Below are 21,848 nucleotides of genomic sequence, written 5' to 3' on the forward strand. Positions count from 1 at the left end.
TGTTACATGTGCACTAAGGAGAATGTGAATTCTGCTCTTGTTGGAAAAGGGGAAAGGAGTGCTCTGTAGATGTCTATTATTAGGTTCATCCAGTTGGTTTATAGTGTTGTTCAAGTCTATTTCCTTGCTGATCTTCTGTTTAGTTGTTCTATCCATTATTGAAAATGGGGTATTGAAGTCTCCAATTATTATTGTTGAATTGTCTGTTTCTCCCTTCGGTTGTTTGTTTTTGCTCCATGTATTTTGGGGCTCTGTTGTTAGGTGCATATATGTTTATAATTGCTAAATCTTCCTATTATCATTGTATAATATATTTCTTGGTCAGTTGTTACAATTTTTTTTTAATTTGTCTGATATCAGTACCACCTTTCCAACTCTCCGTGGGTTACTATTTACACAGAATATCTATTTGCATCCTTTTACTTTCAGCCTATTGTATTTGTATCCTTGAGTGTTTTTTACACAACATTTAATTGGATAATGTATTTTTATCATATTTATATCCATTTTGTCAATCTCTACCTTTGAAATGTAACTGCTGATAAGGAAGAACTTCTGCTAGTTTTCTGTATGTTTTATACATTTTTTGTTCTTCATTTCTTCCCTTATGACCTTCTTTTGTGTTAAATAGATATTTTTCACATGTGCCATTTTAATTCCTTTGTCATTGCTTTTACTATATATTTTTTAGTTATCTTCTTTGTGGTTGCCCGGGGGATTATAAATCACATCTTGATTTATAGCAATCTAGTTCTGATCAATAGCAACTTATATTCAATAGTACACAAAACTTTACTCCTATGTAGCTTTGTCTTCACTTTGTTATTTTCACAAATTACACATTTATACATTGTATGTCCAATAACATAGGTTTATAATTATTTTATGAATTTATATTTTAAATCATGTAAGAAATTTAAAAGTGGAGTTACCAAATATACAATAATACTGTCATTTATATTTACCTGTGTAGTTATCTTTATCAGAGATCTTTATTTCTTCATACAGTTTTGAATTACTGTCTAGTATCTGTTCCTTTCAACCTGTAGCACTCCCTTTGGCATTTCTTATAGGACAAGTCTACTAGAGATAAACTGTCTCGGTTGTTGTTTAACTGGCAATGTCTTAATTTCTTGCTCATTTTTGAAGGACATTTTAACAGATAAAGAAATCTTGCTTGATAATGTTTTTCTTTCAGCAATTTAAATATATCATCCCATTGCCTTGGATTTCTAAGGTTTCTGATGAGAAATCAGCTGTTGTTCATATTGAGGATTCCTTGTACATGATGAATCTCTTGCTGGTTTCCAGATTCTTTTGTTGTCTTTGGGTTTTGACAGTTTTATTAAAATCTATCTTGTTGTAAATCTCTTTGAGCATGTCCTACTTGGAGTTCATTGAGCTTCTTGGATGTAAGGATTCATGTCTTTCATTAAATTTGGGATCTGGGGGTCATTACTTACTTAAATATTATTTATGCCCCTTTCTTTCTCACCTCTCCTGCTGTGGCTTCCATTGTGCATATGTATGATGGTTTCCCACAAGTCTGAGTTTATGTTAATTTTTCTTCATTCTTTTTTCTTTCTGTTCTTCAGACTGGATAATCTTAACTGATTATCTCACTGATCCTTTCTGCTGCCTGCTCAAATCTGCTATGGAACTTCTCTAGTGAATTTTATTTTGAGTTATTATACTTTTCAATTGCAGAAATTCTATTTGGTTCCTTTTTATAATTTATATCACTTTATTGATATTCTGGGTTTGGTGAGACATTCTCATAGTTTCCCATAGTTCTTTGTCCATGGTTTCCTCTAAAATATTGAACATATAAGTAATTGAATTGTCTAGTAAGTCCAATGCTTGGGTTTTCTCTAATAAAGTTTCCACTAATTGTTTTTATTACCCTATGTGGGGAAAATATTTTATTTCTTTGAATGTCTCAAAATTTTTGGTGAAAGTTGGACATTTTGAGTATTATAATATGGCAACTCTGGAAATAAAATTCTCTACTCTCCAGCATTGTGGTTGTTACTGGTCACAGGTATTCTTGTTTGCTTTTTCAATGACTTTTCTTAATGAACTTAATGAGGTCTGTATTCTTTGTCACTTGTGGCCACTGAAGTCACTGTCCATTAGCTCAGAGGTCAGCTAGTGATTGGAAAGATGTTTCCTTAAGTACATAGAACTGAAGAAAACTCTCAGTCTTTGCAGATGTGCTCTGTGTATCTTCAACATGCAGCCAGGCTGTTTAGAACTCTGCCTTATCCATCATTTCCTGATTATCCTAAGCCTGAAGGTCAGCCAGAGTTGAGTGTCTTCTTGGGACTTTCTGTTTCATACACTCAGCCCTGAGCATGTATGTGGCCTCCTATAATTCCCAGGATTTGTCAGAGATTTTCAAAGCCCTTATTCCCAAAGCATCTCATTCCCAAGCCTTTCCTTCTGAGATTTTTGGTTAGTCTATTATTTATCCCAATTATTATCCATTGCCCTAGGCAGCAGATACTAATGCAAAAGCTTTGAAAGGTTTTGACCAGTGCCCTCTTTGGTAGCCACCTCAGCACTGGGAGAGCTCTGAATTAGGTGAGATAATGGAAAGTTTTTTGAACTGGACTGCCAGGGAACCACCAGAAAAATCAAAACAAGTAATCACAATTCTGTATGAATGAGTCTGTTCTGCCCCCCTGGTGTCTATTACCTGTACAAGAATGTGGGGCTTCAAGGACACCACAGAGCTGGGGGTGGGAGAGGGTGAGACTGGGCTGTTAAAATGCTGATTTTCACTTGTTTTTTTCTTGATTAAGTAATGCTAAGGTTAAAATAAAATCAGGATGTTACTGTCATTATTTCCCACTTACCTTGAGTAGTTTCCAATGTTCAAGATTCAAAGACATCATTACTTTCTTTATAATACCCTATTGTTCTGTGTTTATGTTGCTTTCAATTTCCCAACTCATATATAATATTGACACATTTTTTATTTTACTTAAATTTTGCTTTTCAAATTTCAGGCTGTTTCCTAAGATAGATGTCTTGTAATTACTGGCTTATAGGATGTGACCCTTGATATATATACTGCCAAACTGGTTTCCACAATTCACAGAGATTTTTAATATAATATCTTCAATTTTATCTTAATTGCTTAATAAATACCATATTTATTTAGCAAACATTTTAATTCAAGAAAAAAGCTCTTGTTGAGTCTTACTGTTTGCCAAACTCCATTAAAAGCAGTAGGTACACCATTACACATAAGATGTGGTTCCAGGGAAGCAGATGTGGCTTGACTGATAGAGCATCCACCTACCATATGGAGGGTCCAGGGTTCAAACCCAGGGCCTCCTGACCCATGTGGTGAGCTGGCCCATGCACAGTGCTGATGCGTGCAAGGAGTGCCCTGCCATGCAGGGGCACCCCCACAAAGGGGAGCCCCATGCTCAAGAAGTATACCCCACAAGGAGAGCCACCCTGCATGAAAAAAGCACAGCCTGCCCAGAAGTGGCGTCGCACACACGGAGAGCTGACGCAGCAAGACGACACAACAAAAAGAGACACAGATTCCTGGTGCCGCTGACAAGAGTGAGAGCAGACACAGAAGAACACACAGAGAATGGACACAGAGAGCAGACAATGGGGGGAAGGGGAGAGAAAGAAATAAATCCTTGAAAAATAAAAAAAAAATTAAAAAATTTTAAGAAGATGTGGTTCCTACTTGCTAATCAAAGTATAGCCCCAGGTTGGCATGGGAAGAGACACATAAACATGTAATGACTGTAACGCAGCTTGGGGTAGCAGGGACCCTGCCCAGAGCACTGTGGAAATAGTGACTCCTTGTACAATTGTAGTTATACTTCAAGAAAGGGACTAGATTCTAATACTCCACTTTAACCTTCTTGTCTATCCCAACTAAAGAGTGTCGTTAACTTGGTGATGGCTCTATAGAGGGTAAATCTTTTCTCCTTACTCCTATCAGTTCAAGTATTAACTGCATTTTCCTAACTGCAACAAGGAAGTAGTAAAGAAACTTAAATGAGTTTGTGGTCACAAGTTCCGGAACCATTTATATATATTTTTCACAGATTCAGAAGATGCTAAACCTCCTTTGAGGGCACGTACATTCTTCCTGAATCTAAAAGCAAACCTGGCCTCCTAATCCTTCATTTCTCCCTGACTTCTTAGAATAGGAAGATGGTTATATAGCCTTCAACAACATTCTCTTCAACTCCTAAAAATATTCTCTAAGGAAAAGGGACAGCCCAGCTTCCAGAAAGAGACTGTCTGAATATTACTTAGGTCAAGAAATTCAAAACTGAAGTATTCTAATTGGGTTGAATTATATGAAATTGCCAATACTTGCTTATTTTTTTTAACCTACAAAAATAGCAATTTCATATGGTTCAACATAAACCTGTGCATTAGACTCAAAGTACCAGAAATCTGTTGGGTTTTATAAAGGGTATTTATTTGGGGGTAGAAGCTTAGAGTTACCCAGCCATGAAACATAAGTTACTTCCCTCACCAAAGTCTGTTGCCACGTGTTGGAGCAAGATGGCTGTCGATGTCCGCCAGGTCCAGCCTTCCTCTTCCTCTCAAGGCTCCATGGTCCCAGCTTCTTCTCATGGCTTTTGAGGTATAGGATCATATCATCTGTTAATAGTGAAATTGTTACTTCTCCCTTTCCAATTTGGATGCCTTTTATATCTTTTTCTTGTGTAAGTGCTCAAGCAGGTACTTCTAACACAATGTTAAATAAGAGCAGATGACAGTGGGCATTCTTGTCTTGTTCCAGATCTTAAAGGGAAAGCTTTCAGGATTTCACCGTTGAATATGATGTTAGCTGTGGGTTTTTCATATATACCCTTCATCATGTTGAGGAAGTTTACTTTTATTCCTGTCTTTTGACGTGTTTTTATCAGAAAAGAGTGCTGTATTTTGTTGAATGCTTTTCCTGCATCTGTGGAGATGATCATGTGAGTTTTTTCTTTCAATCTCTTTATGGGGTGTGTTACATTGATTTTCTTATGTTGAACCATCCTTGCATACCAGGGATGAACCCACTTGGTCATGGTGTCTAATTCATTTGATGTGTGGTTGAATATGGTTAACAAGTATCTTGTTGAGGATTTTGGCATCTAGGTTGATTAGAGAGATTGGTCTATAGTTTCCCTTTCTCATGGCAACTTTGTTTGGCTTTGGTATTAGGGTGATGTTGGCATTGTAGAATGAGTTAGGCAATGTTCCCTCCACTTCAATATTTTGAAAGAGTTTAAGCAGAATTGGTGTTATTTCTTTCTGGAATGTTTGGTAGAATTCACCTGTGAAGCCGTCTGGTCCGGGGCTCTTCTTAACTGGGAGGTTTTAGATGACTGATTCTCTTTACTTGTGATCAGTTTGTTGAGTTTATCAATTTCTTCTTTTGTCAATGTAGGCTGTTCATGTGTTTCTAGGAATTTGTCCATTTCCTCTAAATTATCAATCTTGTTGGCATACAAGTTTTCAAAGTATCCTCTTATGATATTCTTTATTTCTGTGGGGTTAGTGGTGATACCCCCTTCCTCATTTCTTATTTTATGTATTTGCATTATCTCTTTTTCTTTGTTAGTCTAGCTAAGGATTTGTCAATTTTATTATTCTCAAAGAGTGAGCTTTTGGATTTGACTTCCTTTGGGGTTAGTTTGTTGTTCATTTTCTAATTTCTCTGGTGTTCAGTTAGGTCTTTAAAGGGTTTTAGCTCTTTCTTTTTTTTTAAATATAGACATTTATGGATATGAATTTCTCTCTCAGTACAGCTTTGCTGCATCTCATAGGTTTTGACATGTTGTGTTGTCATTGTCATTCATTTCAAGGTAGTTGCTAATTTCTTTTGTGATTTCCTCCTTCATCCACTCTTTGTCTAAGAGTGTGTTGTTTAACTTCCATATCTTTGTGCTTAATCTGGTTTTCTACCCCTTACTGATTTCCAGCTTCATTCCATTGTGGTCAGAAAATTCCTTTGTATAATTTCAATCTTTCTGAATTCATTGAGACTTGTTCTGTGGTCTAGCATGTGGTCTATCCTGGAAAATGATCCATGTGCACTTGAGAAGGATGTATATTTTGCAGTATTTGGGTTAGTGCTCTGTATATGTTTATTAGGTCCAGAGCCTCTAATGTATTATTCAAAGACTTGTTTCTTTATTGATTCTGTTGAGATGTTCTGCCTAATGGTGGTAATGATGTATTAAAGTCCCCAACTATAATTGTATATGAATCTATTTCTCTACTTAGTTTTTCCAGTGTTTGCCTCATATATTTTGAGGCACTCTGGTTAGGTGCATAAATGTTTATGATTGTTTTTTCTTTTTGATAGATTACCCCTTTTATTATATGTAATGTCCTTTGTCTCTTATAATAATTTTGCATTTAAGTTCTATTTTGTCTGATATTAGTATAGCTACTTTTGCCCTTTTTTAGTTACTATTTGCTTATAAATTTGTTTTCAACCATTCACTTTCAGCCTCCTTGCATCCTTGGGTCTAATGTGGGTTTCTTGTAGACATATAGTTCAGTTATATTTCCTCATACATTCTGCCAAACTGTGTCTCTATACTGGTGAATTTAATCCATTAACATTCATTGTTATTGCTGACAAGGAATTACTTACATTAGGCCATATTTTCTTTAGGTTTATGTATGCTTTTTATTGTTTTTTTATTTCTCTTGTTTTTATTTCTCTTTTTATCTTTTGTGTTATTCTTACACTCTCCTCCAACTCTCTCTCCCCTGTTTTTTTCCTTGCAACTTGAAGAACTCCCTTTAGTATTTCTTGAATGGCAGGATTCTTATTGACATACTCTCTTAATTTCTGTTTATCTGTGAATATTTTGAACTCTCCCTCATATCTGAATGCCAGCTTTGCTGGATAGAGAATTCTTGGATAAAAGTTTTTTTCTTTTAGCACTTTAATTATGTCATACCACTGCCTTCTCGCCTTCATGGTTTCAGATAAAAAATCAGCACTTAATCTTATCGAGCTTTCCTTGTACGTGATGGATCTCTTTTCTCTTGCTGCTTTCAGTATTCTTTGTCTTGAGCATTGGACAGTTTGACAAGTATATGTCTTGGATGTATACTATTTGGGGTGTGCTGCACTTCCTGAACATGTACATCCATCTCCCTCAATAGGGATGGGAAGTTTTCAGCCATTATTTTTCCAACACCCCTTCTATCCCCTTTCCCTTCTCTTCTCCCTCTGGGATGCCTACAATGCATGTTTGTGCATTTTGTGTTGTCATTCAAATCCCCAAGCCCCTGCTGGATTTTTTTTCTATCTTTGTATCTATCTGTTCTATCTGCTTGATTTCAGATGTACTATCTTTTGCATCACTGATTCTTTCCTCTTACTGTTCAACTGTGCTGTTACGTGCTTTCAGTGTATTTTTTAATTCTTGCATTGTGCCATTCATCACCATCATAGCCATTATTTTTTTATGTATGGTTACAACTTCTCCAGTATGTTTTCCCAGTATCTTCTTAATATCCTTAATTGCTTCCTTCACTTCATTAAGTTGATTCACGGTATTTGTTTGGACATCTCTGATTAGTTGTTCCATGTTCTACATTTCCTCCTGGTTTTTAGTTTGTTCATTGGACTGGGCCATGTCTTCCTGTTTCTTGGTATGGCTTGTAATTTTTTGTTGGTGTCTAGATATCTGTTTATCTTGATTGGTTTATTCAGCTGATTACCTTCTCTCTCTACTCTAGGGTTTTATTTTATTGTTTTTGTGTGTGTGATAAGGTTTAATTTTGACACTTCATTCCTCTTATTCTGTTTTCTTGCTGTTGTCCATGTTCCCTTGAAAAAAAAATTAGGGCCCAAGAAAAGGAAAGCAATAGGAAGAGAAAAATAATAATAACAATAATAATAGTAAAAGGTAGGAGAGAAAACATTCAAGACCTAGGAAAATGAATAATTAACATGAGTAAGAAGTACAGCGGAATAAGATTTAAAAAGTGGAATGAAAACAATGAAACAAGACATAGAATGGAGAAAAATATACAGAATGAAAAAGTCCAGACTAATGAGAAAAGAGGAAAAGAAAAAAGGGAAAGAGAAAGAGAAAGTAAAAAAGGAAAGAAAACATAAGGAAAAAAGGAGAAATAAAAACAAGAAAAATTGAAGACCAAATAAGAAGAGGTAGAATGAAAGAACAACAGAAAACAGAAGATAGAAAGATGAATGAGAGAAAAGAAATAGCCTAGGTAGAGAAAATCAGTGTATTAGTCAGGGTTTTCTAGGGAAACAGAATCAACAAGAGATGTCTGTCAATACTAAGAGATTTTATCAGAGTCTCTCACATGACCATGGGGAGGCACAAGTTCAGGTCCCGCAGGCAGGCTGCAGCCAGGACTCCAGTGACAGTCCAGGGAAGGTTCTTGTCAGTTCTGGGAGACGTTGGCTGTCCAAAGACGAGCTGGGAAATTCTCACTCAATGCTGGAATCACTTCCCCTTTTAAGGCATTCCACTGATTGGATAAAGCATCACTCATTGCTGATGACAATCTCCCTGATTGATGTCATTGTAACCAGCTATCTGTGATTTACCACTGCAGTAAAGTCAGTGGTGACTAAAGCCCATAAATGCCCTTGAATTACAGTTAGCCCAGGGCTTGCTTGACCAAACAACTGGGCACCATGACCTGGCTGAGCTGACACAATAGACTAAACATTATAATCAGTAAGCAAAACAGAACAAAACAAAAAAACAGGGAACCACAACAAACGAGAAGCAAGACTTCAGCAACTTATTTTAACAAAGGAGAAAGAGAAAAAAAAAACACACAGAAAAATAAACGCAGAAAAACAGCCTTCCCTCTTAGACCCCTAAGGATCTTCTCAGGCCGCTGGTGTTGATCGATCAATCACCCTGCAGCCTGCCCTCTGCAGGTTTTGATCCAGGTTTTAGTGAATAAAATAAGGAAAATTTTAAAAGGAACCTTAAAAAAAAGAGAGATCCAAGAAAAGCTAATACGAAGAGAATACCTATATGTTCCCTGTCATAAAGTTTCAGCTGGATGCCTGATATCCCAGCAGATCACTTCACTAAGAAGAGCCAGAAACTGAACCAGGGACCTCGTACGTGCAAGGCAGGAATTCCTCCACTGAGCTGACCTGCCTCCTTAGACTGTGAGCCTTTCAGAAGGCTCTCCGCCCCCTTTCCCTTGGGCAGGTTAGATTCCTTGCAGTTTTGTAGAGTCCTGCGGGTTAGACGTCTGTCTGTCCCTGTCTCCTCTCTGATCTACCCCCTCTTTACCTGGGCAGTTGAGCGTGGCAGCCCACCTGAGGAGACCCCCTTGCCTCTCCCTGTTGAGTCGGGGTCCCTTCCAATATTCAAGGGGGACTCATCTGGCCAAATTCACTGCAAAGAAACCACTCTCTACCCTCCTGGCCCTTTGTCTCCCCAGGACTCTGCCCTCCCGCTCCGTTTGGAGCTGGAGGCAGACACTTCAGCTACATTGTTTGCTCTGAGGGCAGGTACAGGTGCCACTTCCAGCCACAGGGGCGGGCAGCTCACGGTTTTCCTTTGGCTTCTTTATCTTTCCAGTACCCTCCTGGGTGGCTCAGAGCACCCTCCCTTTCTATTATATCCAAAGCGTTTGGCAGGGAGGAAAGCGTCTGCTCTCCTGTCAGATGTAATTCAACAGTGTTACCTTCAATACTCATGGGCAGGGGAGGGGAGAGCTTCCCCGCAGCCCAGAGGTTCAATAACTCAGGGTTAGTTGTTCTGGCTTCTTCACCTCCCTGTCCTGGGTGTTGTGAAGCAGTGCCCTGATCCGGGGACTCTGGGGACACCCCAAAGCAGGTCCCAAGGCAGGTTTTGGCTCTGTCTCTGTTGTTTTAGAGCGAGCCGAGCCTTATCTGCCTGGCCCGATGGCCGTGATCCCACAATCCTTCTTCCTTTATTTTATTTTTTAAGATTTATTTTATTTATTTACTTCCCCTTCCCCCCAGTTCTCTGCTCTGTGTCCATTCGCTGTGTGTTCTGCTGCATCCGCTTCCATTATCCGGCGGCACTGGGAAACTGTCTCTTTTTGCTGCGTCATCTTGCCGCATGAGCTCTCCGTGTGTGCGGCGCCACTCCTGGGTGGGCTGCGCTTCATTTCAAGCAGGGCGGCCCTCCTTGTGGGGCGCACTCCTTGCACGTGGGGCTCCCCTATGCGGGGGCACCCCTGCGTGGCACGGCACTCCTTGCACGCGGCAGCACGGTGCATGGGCCAGCTCCACACGGGCCAGGAGGCCCTGGGTTTGAACCCTGGACCCTCCGTATGGTAGGCAGATGCTCTATCAGCTGAGCCACATCCACTTCCCTTCCTTTATTTTTAAAGAAGCTTTAGATTATATAAATGTTACATCGCAAATACAGGGGATTCCCACAGACCCCCACTTCCCCCCATTAACAACATCCTTCATTAGTGTGGTACATTTGTTACGATTGATGAACACGTATTGAAGCATTGCTACTAAGCAGGGGTCTATAGTTTGCATTATGGTTTACATTTTGCAATCCAAAACCTCCCCAAAATGAAGCCAAGATAATAATTTAAAAATCATAAAATTAAATAAAAATTTAAAAAGTTTTGCATTGTGCCTTTCAGCACTGTAAAATCTGTTATCTTTTAAGTATATTGACAATTTCTTCTGTATTTCCACCAGTGTCTTATTTTTTTTTCCCACTGTATTTTCCGTGAAGCTTTAGGTTACAGAAAAGTCACATAGAAAATATAGGGGATTCCCATATACCTCCCACCCCACCCCCACGTCCTCCCCTACTGGTAACATACTTCATGAGTTTGCTACATTTGTTACAACTGATGGGCAAATATTGAGGCATTGCTACTAACCTCAGTGCTTTACATTATGGTTCACCGTTTGCATCATATACTTTTATAGGCTTTGACGAGACATGTAATGGCCTGTATCTGTCATTGCATGATCAGGCAGAACAATTCCAGTGCCCCCCAAATGCCCAATGTTCCACCTATTCTGCACTTCCCCTCCCTTTGGAATCGATGGCAGCCACTAAGTTTCAGTTTTTGAAGAATCAGGCTCATAGTTACACGCATGAGTGTTGGAGGCTTCACATACTTGCCGCTTTTCTTCAATTAGACACTGCCAATCTCCTCGAGACTCTTGACCCTCTGTTGGAGAACATAGCAGGACCCCCCAGGATGGAGTTAAATACTTTCTTGTTAATTGTGTGGGTCTGCACCCACCGAGATGACACCCTCCGCCAAGACGAACGCATTCATGCTCCACCGACGCGTGCGCCGGGCGCGCTCCTTCCCGCATCCCCCCACACCTGCCTTTTATCAATTTTAAACTCACATTGTAAAAGGTTAAACTCACCCTCTGAGGACCATGGAAGATGGCAAACAGGAAGCTCAGGTCTCAGTCCTGTACCCAAACTACCATTAAACAGGCAGGAGTTGTCCAAGACAGCTATTTGAAACCCCAGTGACAGAAGAACCCGGGACCACATCCCAGCAGGAGCGGGAGGAAGAGAATGAAAAGTTACAGCAAAAAACTGTCAGTCGCTCTCCACGTGGTGGCAAAGAACTGTCAGTCGCTCTCCATGTGGTGGCAAAGAACTGTCAGTCACTCTCCGCATGATGGTAAAAAACGGTAAATCACTCTCCATGTGATGGTGAAGTGTGAGCTGCTATCTCCGCGCGATGGCAACTGGCGTCCACCCCCACTCTCGGGGCGGCCACGGTGGGTCTGGCCCTGGCTAGCTGCTTCAGACAGAAGGACATTAGAGTCCTCCTCCCCAAGAACAAGGGCTGTTCACATGCTGGCCGAGCCCCGAGCCTGAGCGGAGTCCAGCACCCACTCTCCAGTTCATTAGCCTTACCCAGGACAGCTAACGAAAGGATGATGATGGACAGCTAACGAAAGGATGATGACGGACAGCACCCATCCCCCCAAAAAGAGCGTACCCACAACTGCAAGCAAGACAGGTCCACCCACCTGCCCCAGGGATCTAAGACCCTCTCAGTTGGGAGCAGAGTGGGCATCGCCATCCCCAAATCCTCAAGACTGGAAGCAGACCTAAGGAGGGAATTTAACTGTGGACTAAAGTAGACTAACCATTATTCTAGTAAAGGAAGAACTTGTAACATTGCTATAAAGACAGTGGTCCCTAGAGGTTCTGAGGGCAGAGAGAGGGAACACGGGGCCTTTTCAGGGCACTGGAATTGTTCTGCATGATATTACAATGGTGGGGACGGGCCATTATGTATTTTCTCAAAACCTATAAAATTGTACAGTACAAAGCATAAACCACAACGTAAACTGTCGACCAGGGTTAGCAGCAGTGCTTCAATCTGTGTCCATCAATTGTAATAAATCTACCACACTAATATACGATGTTATTAATAGGGGAAAATGTGAGAGGGGAAGGGGGTGGGGTATATGGGAATCCCCTACATTTTCTATGTAACTTTTCTATAGTCTAAAACGTCTTTGAAAATCAAGTTAAAAATAGAATAGGGGTGGGCATGGCTGACCTCCGGTTCCAGCTGCTGATTAGCAAATTCTGATCACCAGGGACCCTGCTCTGAGGGCAGCGATTGTGTCAACCGGCCCTGGACAAAGGTGGCAGCAGCCCTTGTTTCAGTGTTCTCCAAGGAAGGGGAGCAGGAGCTGTGTATCAGCCCCCCCTGCGCAGGGGCGGTGCTGGTGGAGACTTACAGGTGCTGTGTGTCCTCAGGGCTGCGAGGACAGGTAGCTGAGGCGACGTTACGGGGAGGCCAGGAAAGAGCAGCTTTGGGGTCCATTTGAGACGCTCCTGGCCCCCTTCCTGCTCCCCTCCCCAGGGCACAGTGGAGCTGGGCTGCACCCCCTTAGGGCCCTACTTTGGCTGGGAAAGACTGGCTTGGGAAAATCCTCCCCAATGTGCCCCTCCTCCAAGAATTTGCCCTTCAGGCAAAAGCAGCCTGAGACAACAAACGAGCATCAGGAACTATAGAGCGGACAGTCTGGGACGAAGTCCTGCTGTGCTCCCACGCGCAGGACAGGGGGGTCTGTCCCCTGGGAAACAGGGCCGACCAGACTCCTGTAAGTGGGGAACTCCAAACCAAGCAGGAAGCAGGAGCCCAGGAAGAAGGGGAACCCTGCATGCTGGGCAGGCCTGTGGTAATGGGGCTGAAACGCGAGAAAATCTCTGTTTTAGCATCACCTGGTTGCAGAATCAAGCAACAGACTTCTCAGGGAATAAACCCCAGAGTTAGTATTTTAAGATATTAATATGTGCAGAGCGTAACAAAAGAGTACAGAACAAAGAAATGGCAAACGATGGCCCATCCAGAGGAAGGGGATAAAAATCTAAAACACACCAATGAAAAAGACGAGAATGTAGACATAGTGAGCAAAGTCTTTAAAAAATGATTTTAAAATTGTTCAAGGAGATGAAGGAAAATATAGGGAAAGAACTAAAGGATATCCAGAAAACAATGAATGACCAATATGAGAATATTAGTAAAGAGATAGAAATTTTAAAAAGGAACCACAGAACTTCTGGAATTGAAGACCACAGTAACGGAAATGAAAAAGTGCCCAGGAGGGTTTCAAGAGCAGACTGGAGCTGGCAGAAAAGTCAGCGAACTTTAAGACAAGACACTTGAAATGAGTCAAGCTGGAGAGCAGGGGGGAAAAAGAAATAGTAAAAGTGAAAATATCCTAAGCCACCTCTGGGAGCAAGCAGTGAGGAACCGGAACAAGAAATCAGGAAATGAGATGGCGGACTTTGGCCCAGCGGTTAGGGTGTCCGTCTACCACACGGGAGGTCTGCGGTTCAAACCCCGGGCCTCCTTGACCCGTGTGCAGCTGGCCCATGCGCAGTGCTGATGCGCGCAAGGAGTGCCCTGCCACACAGGGGTGTCCCCCGTGTAGGGGAGCCCCACGCGCAAGGAGTGCGCCCCGTAAGGAGAGCCGCCCAGTGCAAAAGAAAGCACAGCCTGCCCAGGAATGGCACCGCACACACGGAGAGCTGACACAACAAGATGACGCAACAAAAACAAACACAGTTTCCCATGCGACTGACAACAACAGAAGTGGACAAAGACGACACAGCAAATAGATACAGAGAACAGACAACTGGAGAGGGGAGGAGGGGAGAGAAATAAATAAATACATAAATCTTTAAAAAAAAAATCAAGAAATGAATTCCATTCACAGTGCAACTAAAAGAATCAAATATTATAGGACTAAATCTAACCAAGGACTTGAACACAAAAAACTACAAAACATTGCTAAAAGAAATCAAAGAAATAAAGAAAGGACATTCTGTGTTCATGAATTGGAAGACTAAATATCATAAAGATATCAATTCTATCCAAAATAATTTATAGACACAATGTAATCCCAATAAAAATTCCAACAACCTTCTTTGCAGAAATGGAAAAGCCAATCATCAAATTTATATGGAGGGAAGTGGATGTGGCTTAAGCAACTGGGCTCCTGTCTACCATATAGGAGGTCCAGGGTTCAATGCCCAGGGCCTCCTGGTGAAGGCAAGCTGGCCTGTGTGGTGAGCTGGCTCATGTAGAGTGCTGCCCTACGTGGACTACTGCCCCACACAGGAGTGCCACCCTGAGCAGAAGTGCTGGCCCACACGGAAAGCTGGTGCAGCAAGGTGGCACAACAAAAAGAGACATAGAGGAGAGAGAATAAGAGATGCAGCAGATCAAGGAGCTGAGGTGGTACAAGAGAATGACTGCCTCTCCCATTCTGGAAGGTCCCAGGATCAGTTCCTGGAGCAGCCTAATGAGAAGACAGGCAGACACAGAAGAACACACAGCAAATGGAAACTGAGAGCAGATAATGGAGGGAGGGGGAGAAATAAATAATCTTTAAAAAATTTATTTGGAAGGGTAACAGGCCTTAAATAGCTAAAGCCATCTTGAAAAAGAACAATGCATTTGGAGGACTCACACTTCTCGATCTTAAAACTTACTACAGGGAAGTGGTTGTGGCTCAAGTGATAGGGCTCCTACCTACCACATGTGAGGGCCTGGGTTCGATCCCTGGGGCCTCGAAGAGAAAGCATACCCACAGGCAAGCCAGTGCCTGCACGAGTGCCCACATGGTGAGCCAGTGCCCGGCACAAGTGAGTCACGCAACGAGATGATGACACATCAAAAGAGAGACAAGGAGAGAGTCAAGGTGAAGTGCAGCAGAAACCAGGAACTGAGGTGGTGCAATTAACAGGGAGCCTCTCTCCATCCACATCAGGGATCTCCAGGATCAAATCTCAGTGAATCCTAGAGGAGAGAAAATGAGAAGAGAAAACAATAGACAGCAAAAACATGAGGGGGGGGGGGCGGAATACATAAATCTTTAAAAAAAACCAACTTACTACAAAGCCACAGTAATTTAAACAGCATGGTACTGGCGCATGGATAGACATATAGACCAATGGAATTTGGGAACTCAGAAATCAATTCTCACATTTATGGCCAACTGATTTTTGATGAAGTGGCAAAGACCACTGAAATGGGAAAGAGCAGTCTCTTCAACAATTGGTGCTGATAGACCTGTTTCTCCATTTGCAAAAAAAAAAGAGGACCCCTACCTCACACCATATATAAAAATCAAGTCAAAATGGAGCAAAGGCCTAAATGTAAGAGCTAGAACTCTCAAACTCCTAGAAGAAAAACATAGGGAAGCATCTTTAGTACCTTGCGTATTAGGCAAGAGTTTCTTAGACTTTACACCCAAAGCACAAGCAACAAAAGAAAAAAATAGATAAATGGGACCTCATCAAAATCAAGAAGTTTTATTCCTCAAAGTACTTTATCATGAAAGTAAAACAGCAGCCTACACAATGGGAGAAAATATTTGGAAAGCACATATCCAATAAAGGTTTAATATTGAGAATATATAAAGAGGTCCTTTAACTTAACAACAAAAAGATATACAGCTCACGTTAAAAACGGGCAAAAGACTTGAACAGACACCTCTCTAAAGAAGATAAACAAAGGCCAGAGAGCCCAAGATGTTCAACATCATAAGCCATCAGGGAAATACAAATCAAAACCACAATGAGATATCATTTCACACCCATTAGAATGGCTGCTATTTTTTAAAAAATGGACAAGAAGTGTTAGGAAGCAGAGAAGTAGAAACACAATTTATTGCTGGTGGCAACGTAAACTGGTGCAGCCACGGTGGGAGACAGTTCGGCAGTTCCTCAGAGAGCAAGGTGTAAACTCCACACGACTTGGCCGTCCCACTGCTAGGTGCGTCCCCAGAGAAGTGAAAGCAGACCCACACAGACACCTGCACACCCGTGTTCATGTAGGCAGAATTCAGTTGCCGGAAGACGGAAACAGCCCGTGTGTCCATCAGCAAAGAAGGGATTTCTAAAACTGTGGCATTTACCTACAATGGCATACTATTCAGCCCTAAAAAGGAATGGGGTCTGGATCTGCGGGACACACGGATGAACCTCGCAGACGTCATGGTGCATGAAACAAGCCAGACACAAGCGGGCACGTTTATCTCACTGATTTGAAATAACGAGAATAAGCAAATGCCTAGAACCTAGAACACAGGTTGGGGGCACAGGGTGGAGGCGGGGACTGAGGGTGACAGCCACAGGCGTCCGCCAGGACGGAAATGCTTAGTAACAGGTGGTGACGGCAGCAGGTGCTGTGAGCATAACAGCACGGAACTCTAAGCCTGAAGATAATTAAAACGGGAAACGTTAGGTTGTATGTACGGTAACAACGAATTTTTTTTTTTTAAATCCATGGAACTATAGTACACATGCACGAAGCCCTCGTTAAGCCACGGATTTGATTAGTAGTACAAGTATAAATACGTGCCATCATCTATTGTAGCAAATACTCCACTCCCATGCAGGTGTCGGTGGTGGGATTCCTGTATTTTATACATGACTGTTCTGTAAACCCACAGCTTCTCTAATAAAAAATTACAAAAGTTAACAACCAATTAAAAATAAAAGTAAGGACACACCACACAAAGCAACCTAGTAATTGAGAGCGGCGGTACAGGAAACAGCCCTTGAGAGCTGGCCCAGCCCGTGAGAGCATCGGGGCTCCCTTGGAGAGCTGCCTCGCAGCCACAGCCGCAGCGCTCTCTGGAGTTGCGCAGCCCCGGGGAGGGCTTCCCGGGCGCCACCTCCCCTGCGGATCACCTGCAGGCGCTGCTAAAGCGCAGGTTCTGACCGAGGCTCTTTCTAGCCTCCCCGTGATGTGGGCGCTGCCCTGGGCTGCCCGGCAGGGGCTCGGTGGAGCCTTCTTCTCTCAGCTCAGGCTCCTCTTTCTAAACTGCCGGTGGAGCCGGCAGGCGGTAGGTGGGCCTGGACCCAGGGGGCCTGGCCTCCTCCAGCCTTCCCACCTGCAAGGGGCTGACACTCCACCCCGGAGTCTGGGCGCAGAGCCTTCGGCTTTCTCAGGAGGGGAAGCTGGAGGCCATCTGGGCTCCCCGGGGCCCTGCGCATGCCGGGCCAGGGACCCTGCTGCAGCGCAGCTGACTCTCAGCCCACCCCCCAGCGTCAGGGCTTGGCAGAGGGGCCTCTCGCAGGTATTTTCAAATATAAATGGAAGTAGCTTAAAAAAGCACTGATCGCAATCCCTCGGCCAACCCCTCCGAGGGGAGCGATTTTCTCCTTTGGCTTCAGGACAGAAAACAATGGAAAACGAGAGGAGAGAGTGGCCAGGAGACAGGCTTCGGCAGCTCCAAGCCCCCTCCCCAAGCAGGCACTGGGCCCCGCTCCACCTTGATCTGTCCCCCGCAGTCAAGAGCAGGTGTCATGACGATGACGACTTGCGAGTTCCCTTCAGCCCTGGCCACGGTTCCCTGGAGGGTGCCCTCCTCCCTCGCTGCCGCTCCTCCCTCGGTCTCCACCTCTCTGTCTCTCTGTCTCCCCGTTTCTCCTTCTCTGTCTCTGGTCTCCCTGCCCTGGTCCCTCCCCTTCTGGAATGCATCACCTGCCCAGGAGTGTTTGGGGATGAGGCCGGCTGGAGTCAGCAGAGGAGAGGCATGAAGAGGCCGCACAGTGATGAAAACTGTCGCATGCTATTTAGGGTGAAACACTTTAATTTGACCATAAAAATGAAACGTACCCTGCCTCAGAGGGCAGGCTAGCAGGGTGCTCTTACTGATCGCCTGCTGCTCCCCTTGTTTGTTTGCCGCAGCGCAGCCTTCAGCTCCCAGCAGCAGTGCCCCAGCGACTCTCACTGCGCATCTGGATGTGCATTTCACCCCGCGCGTGGGTGACTGTGCAATTTATGGTCCAAAGCATGACGCTTGGGAGAGTGGAACGGAGCGCCGCTGGGAATGATGCTCTTACATCAGACGAAGGCTGGGAGCATCTGCAGGAAACCAAGACCTGGGGCCGTTCAACTGTGGGCAGGTGTGACGCAAGACCCAGTGACGCCTGGCCTTCAGAGGTAAATCTCATCACATGAAAGACAGCTTTTAAAAATTCACTTTTACCCAAGGAAATCTGTTTTTTAGTTTGCTAAAGGCTGCTGGGAGCAATATACCAGAAAGGGGCTGGCTTTTATAACGGGCATTTGTTAGGTTAAAAACTACAGTGTAGAACACTATCCTTGCGGTGCAGCAGTGCACGTGTGGAGCTGGCCCATGCGCGGTGCTGATGCGTGCAAGGAGTGCCCTGCCATGCAGGGGTGTCCCCCACGTAGGGAGCCCCACGCACAAGGAGTGCGCCCCGTAAGGAGAGCCGCCCAGCGCGAAAGAAAGTGCAGCCTGCCCAGGAATGGCGCCACATACACGGAGAGCTGACACAGCAAGATGACGCAACAAAAGAGACACAGATTCCCAGTGCTGCTGATAAGGATACAAGCGGTCACAGAAGAACACACAGCAAATGGACACAGAGAACAGACAACTGGGGGGTGGGGGGGGGAAGGGAGAGAGATAAATTTAAAAACGTAAATAAATCTTTAAAAAAACAAAAATGTATTCACCGAATGCAGTGAATGTCCCATGACGATGAGAGAGGTAGTTGATGTGGGAGGAGTGGGGTGAGGGAGTGGGGGATATATGGAGACCTCATATTTTTTGAATGTAACATTTAAAAAAATAAATAAAGAAGGAATAAAAAAAATTAAATAGGAAAATAAGCCTACCTGAGGCTGAGAAACACCCGAGTCCGGGCATCCTTGGAGAGGCCACTGCGCTGGTGGGGAGCGTGGCAGGACCCCCTCCCCAGGCGCGGCCCTGGCGGGCAGGGCCCCTCCTCCCGGCCTCACCCTGAGCTCCACGCTGGTGACCAGCGGCCTGGCAGGGGTCAAAGCTCCCCGAACGGAACCTAACTTAGAGGCCCCGTCCACGGGGGGTACAGGCACAGGAACAAGAATTTCTGGGGTCCACATCCCTGTTTCCCCAAACTTAAGGACTCACCCTGGTTCTGAGAAATTCTTAACAATATTTGTGTTCTAAATTCTTTTCCTTTGTGATTTCTTCTCCTTTTCCTTTGCAAATCCAATGTTTCTTGCGTTTTATTAGGAAATCTGTTTTATCTTCTGATCTTTGCTTCAATTTCAGCAAAGCTGTGGTCCAACTGACTTTTGCAAAATGAAAAATGTGGTTTAAATTGACCAAGGGAACACAAGTGTAAGTCAGCCAGAAGAACTTCATCAGGTGGCCACGTTTCATGGTGCGCTGTTTACGGGGCTTAGGAAACAGAAGGAAAAGCAGTAGCCTGTGCTGATCGCACGTACGCCCAGCAGTGGACAGTCAGTGCAGGGTCCCCTGCTCTTCCCAGCTCAGGGCTCACCTCTGACAGGCCCCCGTCCCTGCTCTAAGCACGGTTCCCTTGTCTGAAAAAGGAATGTGTTTAATTAGATGAGCTCCTTGGAATCTAAGAGGTTTTTCAAAAATTCTATAATTCTCATATTTAAAAATCACTCCATCCCTTTCTGGATTGTGATTTTTTTATTATAAAATATCCATCTTGACATTAAAGAGGATAAAAAATGAGCGATAGTATTTCAATCTGAAAATAAAGACAAAATAGAACCTGCCTTTGAAAAGCTAAAAGTTTTCTATGCGTCTATATTTTGTAATTTAAAATATGATTCTAAGGAGATATCTGCAAGAATGCTCACAGCGGCTTTATAAGTAAAAGTGGGGGGAAGGTAGAAGCACCTGAAATGCACTTCAGAGGTAGAATGAAAACATAAATAGTGGTGGAATGCCGCTGGGCGAAGGAATACTGAGCTTCAGAATCAAAGGGGATGGCTATCAACAAAGATGAGAAAAAGCAAGAGAAGTTTAATACAATACACCTTCTTAGCACAAGGAGGAGATACACTGGCATGCACAGTAGAAGTGTTGAAATGCACGATTGTTGTAGAATTTGAGAGAAGTTCAATTATTTGAGTATAGAGAGGCCAGAACTCAGGAATGATTTTGAGAAGGAAAAATGGTTTATTGATGGCCGGCCGGACTCGGGAGCTTTCTGTTTGAATCCTGAGCCCCGAACAAGATTTTCAAATGTCTTTTATACAGAGAGGAAAGGCCAAATGGTCCCTTTGTTTCAGTTCTCAATAGGCTTCAATTAGCATATATATCTTCCACATCTTAGGTAAGCTTTTAGCATGGACTCTAGATATTCTAGATAAGCCTTTAGCATATTTACTTTGCATTTCCCCTAAATACTTAAAGTTTATAGCCCTTGCATTGTTAAACTGTTTCCTGGGACTGGAGCCTGTTGCCATTGTCCCTAAGGGCAGGACTGCAGCCTCTTACCATTCCACACCCACAGCCTTTAGCTTAGGTTATCTCTGAAGAGACAAAGAGCCTTCCACCCATAGCCCACATCATTCCCCCCCTTTTGCCAAAGTTTAACTTGCTAAGCTTTGGCATAATTATTGTTGGAGCTATGAGGTGGATGGCTGTTTGTTGTTTTGATTGATTATTTATCAGTACAGCATCTAGGACTGTTTTTAGAAGTTTAGCACTTTTCATTCTGGACAGCAGAATCTTGGGCAGGGGCCTCCTGCAGTTATTCTGCTGCCACTGGCACTCACGTGGATTTCCAGTCAGGTTCCAGATCCATGTATTACTTTTATTTTACTCTTAAAGAGTTTACACCTTTAATTTAAAAGGGGTGCTGAAGGGAGACGATCTCTTTTCTGTAACTGCTTCCTGCTGGCCATGGGCTGTAGTCATTGCCTAATAAGGTGTAAAACTCTTATTAATTTATTTTAACTGGAGGAAGATGGATCTGGCATTCCCTACGAAGTTGGATGAAGTTTTCATATGGTTAATAAGGTGTTCACTCTGAAAGAAACAAACTTAATTAAAAATTTGGAATACCCGTTTTTAAAAGAGGACATTGGATTACAGAGGTAGACAAGGTTAGGTGCCTATAAAGATGGCACTCTTTCTTAAAAGCTGGTGGGAACAGCATATATATGCTTTTTTTTTTTTTTAAGTTATCTTTAGAGAAAAATTGCAACAGACACTTAGCTTTGTCTGAAGACACATTCTAAGCTGTTCAATGATTGGCACTCATTCGCTCTGTCAGATGCTCCTGGTCAACTGGCACTCCTTGGGCAACTGGCTTCACTCAGGATTAGAACACTAAGTTGGAAATTCTCTTGGTTTTCACCTGTGGAGTGATTAGAACTACAGAATAAAGGTTTGTGTTTTTTTTTTTTACACCTTGGTTTTAATTGTACAATTTCTAGCAATTTTGACTTGTTCAATAGGTGACTCAACATCAGCAAGCAAGCCTCACCTTTGCTACACAGCAGAGTACAGTAGAATATAGAAGTTGACTAAGACTGGCTGAGACTGCCACCTTATTCTA

This window comes from Dasypus novemcinctus, chromosome 31, assembly GCF_030445035.2.
Source record: "Dasypus novemcinctus isolate mDasNov1 chromosome 31, mDasNov1.1.hap2, whole genome shotgun sequence".
In the NCBI taxonomy this organism is placed as follows: Eukaryota; Metazoa; Chordata; class Mammalia; order Cingulata; family Dasypodidae; genus Dasypus; species Dasypus novemcinctus.